Source organism: Rattus norvegicus, chromosome Y (genome assembly GCF_036323735.1).
Source record: "Rattus norvegicus strain BN/NHsdMcwi chromosome Y, GRCr8, whole genome shotgun sequence".
NCBI lineage: Eukaryota > Metazoa > Chordata > Mammalia > Rodentia > Muridae > Rattus > Rattus norvegicus.
In genome coordinates, this window is record NC_086040.1 from 44,506,543 (window position 1) to 44,512,542 (window position 6,000).

The window sequence follows — 6,000 nt, forward strand, 5'->3', positions numbered from 1 at the left end:
CCATCTACTTACTATCTATCTATCTATCTTTCTATCTATCTATCTGTCTGTCTATTATCTATCATTTGTCTATCTATAATTTGTCTATTTACTATCTATCTACCATTTGTTTATCTGATATCTATCATCTATTTATCTAAGGTGTGTACATGGGTGTGTTTAGATGCATATGTGTGCAGATGTGTGTATATGTCTCCACATTCAGGTAGAGTCAGAGAACAAACTCAGGCCTCATCCTCAGGCACGGTCTATGTTATTCAGACAGGGTTTCTAATTGGCCAGGAGCTTACAAAACAAGCCAGCTGTGGTGGTCAGCAGATCCTGGGGATCCTGTCCTTGTTTCCGCAACTGGCATTAGAATCTTTCTCCATTCACATTTTGATGTGGGTTCTGGGAATCAAATCCATGTCTTCATGCTTATGAGGTATTCTGTTTAGTTTTCACTGACATCTTGACATAACTTAGAAGAGACATGACATAGAGTCTCCTGGTAAGAGAGAATCATCTGAAGTGCTGCCTCCATCAGATTGGCTTGTGGCCTACTGTGTGAGAGAATGTCTCGACTGACAGTTGATGAAGCAGGGCCCAGCCCACTGTGGGTGTCATCATTCCTAGTCCAGGGTGTCTGGGATTCATGAGAACGTCAACTAAGCATGGGCTAGTGAGTAAGGCTGTGAGCAGTATTCCTTTATAATTCTCTATCCGAGTTCCTGTCTGACTGTCTACAAAAGCTGGTAATCCAAGGTGCAAGCCAAAGAAGTGTTTTCCTTCTACAAGTTGTTTTTGGGTAGAGTGTTTTATCACAGCTGTAGAGAGGCAGACTAGTATGTGAGGCAGACACTTTACTGACCTAGTGACCTGCTTATTTGTAGTCATGCATATTAAAAGAAAAAGCTTTAGGAATGGGAACCAAATGGCTGACACTTTCTGGAGTGAACACAGAAATCAGATACTACAAAACTAGGATTTTTATATAATTTATATATATATATATATATATATATATATATATATATATATATATATGTATATGTGTGTAATATATATGTATGTATGTATATGTGTGTTAAATATATGTATATATGTGTGTATGTGTGTTATATATATGTGTGTGTATGTATTGTATATATATAATATATTGTATATATAGAGTATAAAGATATCATATGTGTGAAACTAAGTGCACACACGCTAATATGTATATGTGTATTTTTAATATTATCAGTATGTTCCATGTATGTATGTTTATGTGTGCATGCATGCATGTGTGGTCATGTTCTTGGTGTGCATATGCATGCGGATATATGTGTCATGCATATCTGTATGCTTGAAAGTGTATGTCTGTGTTGATGATACTTAATCTTGTCCTCCACCTCCACGCCGTAATCGGGCTGCTTCTCAGTGTCAGTTTAGATGGAGCTGGTTGTCTTCTTCTTCCGGTAGGAAATGATGGCCCGAAAGTGAATAAGATCATAGACTGGAGACCCCAGCACAGTTCATACACACATGGTGGGAGTGCTCTGTACTCAGTTAGAAGCAGGTACTCAGGTCTCTGACCTCTTGTCTATGAGCGAGAGAAGGACACCTTTCCTCTCTTCTCTCCTGCCCTGGTTTCTATGAAGTGTCCTCCTGCTGGTCCTCAGAGTTGCTGGTAGGACGCTACCTGCCTGTTGCCACAAGAGACAGACCTGCACCCAGAGAAGCCCAAGTGAGGACAGCGGGTATCTGCTGGTCCCGAAATCCAGGTTAACTCCAGCACTCCTGCTGATCACGGAACAGAGCTGTGCAGTAGTTTTGGGGGTATAATTGATCATAACCACTTGACTTATAAACCTTGGCCATTATCTTTCTGGTCCAGGCTTGAGAAATGGCCATACAAAGAGTTTTGGTACTACCTTGCCCTGGGAGAGAGAAAAAAAAAATTTAGTAGATATTATTAAAAGGCTTTTAATCCATGAACATATAACCAGCTGAAATGGGCTGAAAGTGCCATTTTGACTGAACGGAGGATGTGTGAGGCATCTTTATCTAATAACCACCATTTCCTATAATAAATATTTATTTTAAATTGAAGCCGATAACTCAAGTTTTTTTCTTTAAAGCTGCTTCTGCCAATAGCCCTACACATCCGTAACCCATTTTACTTGCTGTCTCTTCTACTGAGAGCAGAGGCAAAGGCATTCTATGCTCCCCAATGTCCCAACAGACTCAGTACTGATTCCTCTGGGACCTCCGTGGAAGGGAACTTTTAAGCCTAAACCCTCAGGCACCATTTGGTGAGGGGGGGGTTGTGTGGGGTTCAATGTCCCCATTTGTGTGCCCAGCTTGAACTCAGTTCTCACATCACGTTCTCTTATCCCCGTGCTCGCCCACCCCGAATAATTTCAGGCAATTATGTACCCGCTTTGTTTTGCCTAAGTGGGGCTTCTGTTCTCTTCTTGTCTCTTTGGCTTCACGGAAATACCCTCCCCCTAGTCCCCTGAAATAGTTGACAAGGTAAAGCACATCATTGGGTGACCAGCAGGGGTTTTCAGAGATAACAGGCACAGCGGAAGAAATATTGGTAAGATTTATTAAGTAATGAAGTAGTTCCAGAACTAATAATATGTGAAAATAAAAGAAAGAAACCCACCTTAAAACACAATGCACATGCGCACACACACACACAGACGCACAGTCCTTCTACACAAGCATGCACATGCACTCAGGAGTTCACAGTTCACAGAGAGGTGTCATCTTCTTCTGTGTTCTGACTGTGTTCAAAACTGGCTCAACTTACTGTGGTAAAGACTGCCACCTATTTGATTATTAAACCATGCCTTTCCTCCTGGGCATCCAGCTAAATGATATTGCCTGGCATCCATGGACTGAGTGCCAACGGAATGGCCTGTGCATATGACTGGATTACTGGCAGCTTCCTCTCCATCCCTTCCTGTCCTTTCTCCCCTCCTTTCTTGGCTAGCTCTTTGGGTTCTTAGGCTCAAAGTAGGGCAGAGCTATGGGGAAGGGGAAACCTGGAACCCAGGAGATAATGTGGAGCCATGTTAAGAAGGTAATTGCAGCCAGAGAGGAGGTCTGGGCCCTGGGTTGGCAGCTGATATTTCAAAGGATCTTGTCTGAGTCATTTATTGACTTCCTCTTCAGAGATAACTATACTTGGAGAAGCAATCCTCTCTATACACCACCAGCTGGAAAGGAGCTTTCTTTATTGAATTTCCACCTTTCATTTTTTATTTTTGTAATGTATGCATCATGTGTACTCACGGTTGGGTGCACATGTTTGTGGAGGCTTAAAAACTTGTGTCAGTCTCAGGACCTCCACCCACATCATCTGAAACAAAGACACCCATTGTCCTGGATCTCACCAGTTTGGATAGATAGGCTTGCCACCCAAGCCCCAGGATTCACCTTTCTCTAAACATCAGCACCGGAATAATAATATACAGTGTGCACACACACTCCCGGCCTTTCCTTCAAAGTAAGAGCTTGGACTTATGGACTACAAAGTTAAAATAATCAAAGGGGTTGGAGTGATAGCTCAGCGGTTAAGAGCACTGACTGTTCTTCCTAGACATCTTTAGTTCAAAACCCAGCAACCACAACCATCTGTAATGGGATCGCATGCCCTCTTCTGGTGTGTCTGAAGATGGCTACAGTATACTCATAAATAAAGTAAATAAATAAAAAAAATTGAATTCAGTGTTTTTGTGGCTTTCATAGGGCTGCCTCCTTCACTTCTCTTTCTTCTTCTTTTCCTTTTCCTCCTTGTCTTCTAAGGCATATATATATATATATACATACATACATACATACATACATATATAATATTTTATGTGTAGGGTTGTTTTATTTGAACGCATGTATATGTACCTTGGGCATGCCTGGAGCTCAGGGAAGCCAGCAGAAAGTCTTCCCTGAAAATATAGTTACACATGTATGGGGGCTGCCATGTGGGTGCAAGTCATCAAACCTGAGTCCCCAGCAAGAGCAGCCAGTGCTTTTAGCTGCTGAGCCGTCTCTCCATCCCACAGTGGGGTCTGATCCTTAATGGCAGAAGGGATCGTGGCCAGTGTTTCTGATCTGGTAGGAGGTGGATGCCAGTGTGATCCTGAGAACTCCTGAATGAGAAAGGAAGGATGGGTTAGGAGGCTCGTTTCCTACATCCTGCAAGGAAAAGGCATCTAGATTTATAGTTACTGGAGAAACAGGGAGAGCCTCATGCATACATCAGTCACCTATTAGAGTAAAGTTCGACTGGATTGTCCTCTTCTCTGCTTAACTACACTAAAGTAAATGGCTCATAAAGTAGAAAGAATTCCCCCCACCCCTTTAACTGAAAGAACTTAGACGTGCAAATGTTTTGACAATTAACGGGTACGGAATGAGAGATACTTGATGCCTGCTTTGACTGAAGGTTGACAAGGCTTCTGTAAGTATTTGAGTTGGGAACTGCAGTGGATGTTTGGGTTTGTTACTTCTGTCAATGTCGGGTGGCTTGCACTGCTTGAGTGCCATCAGTCTTATGAAATTAGAGTGTGTTGTGGTTAAGGTGGAATAACAGGATCATAAAAATTTGTTATTGACTAGAAATTGGAGAAGGGGGGAAGGTGGCCTCTATCTGTTTAATGAGATCTGGAATTTTCCTTGAGTTCTTTTACAGTAAGATGCTGAGTTTGTGCATCAGGCTCAATGCTTCGCTTTAGGCAATACTGTGGCCTTCTCTGTCAGTTAGAAAACAAAAAACCGAAAAAACACCACATGAGCAGCAGACAAGCTGCAAGACTGGGTCTTTTTATACAGCTCAGAGCCCACCTGCCTAGGTAATGGTACCGCACACAATGGGCTTCACCCTCCTAAGTCAGTGAACAATCAAAGCAGTTTCTCATGGACATGTCTACAGACTCACAAACTTCTGGGCAATGCAACTGAGGCAGGGGCATTATTGAGATACTTGGTTTTCTTTCGTCTTATGGCTCTCTTCTTTCATTCTTGGCTTAGAACTTCCTGTTGGGTTACTAGGAGGGGGAAGGGAGCCCACACAGGAAATGTACTACAGACACCAGCTTCACCTCTGCCTCTGGTCCTCTTGTTGGCCCTGTGGGAAGCGTTAAGTTCCTCCTCTCTTTCTGTTCCCACTGTTAAACCTTATAACCACTGGGTCATTAGAACTCTTTCTTTTACATGGAATAAGGAAAGAAGTGACTGTGTAATCTCCTAGGTAGTGCAGACTGTCCATCCTTCCCTTGAGCCTGCCCAGGTCACTGTGGATTACAGTGATAGAAGAGCCAGAAGCTGCAAGCACAGGCTTCTGAGAATCTGTGAGGCATCAGTCCTCCCTGGTGCCCCATGGAGTCTGTTTTAGTTTCCTTTATGTGCCTCTGATACAATGCTTGGATGGAAAGTAGTGTAGGGGAGAAAAATGTTTAGACTTCAACTTTCAGGTCATGGAGGGGAGTCAGAGTAAGAACTACAACAAGGTCTTGAGGCTGATTCCACCAAGGGACTCTGTATGTTGGCTTGCTCCTGCTCCTCTAGCTTTCTTATACATCTCAGAAGGATCTGCCTAGGGAAAGGTGCTGCCCACAGTGGGCTTGGCCCTCCTAAGTCAGTCAACAATCAAGGCAATTCCTCATAGTCCTGTCCACAGAGCAACACAATAACACAATAAGACATTTGCTAAGCCCCCCCTCACGTGTGTGTGTATCTGTCTGTCTGTCTTTCTTTCTCTCTCTTCAAGTGATGCTAAGTTGATCAGAGGTATAGTTAACCAGTTTCTGCTAGCTGCAGCACGCATCTTCCTTTCTTGATTCTGTAGGCTCATAAACGGTACAGAGATGTGCCCCATGGTGAATCATACCTGAGTCTCACCAGGAACTGATTTAGATGAAATTTTTGATTCAGGAGTGAGTCAGCACTCTGAAGTACTTGGCTATGAAAATGACAAGCGTTTTGGAAGCCAGAAGGTAGAATTGGATTGAGTTGTGTTCTCTTTAAAAAGAT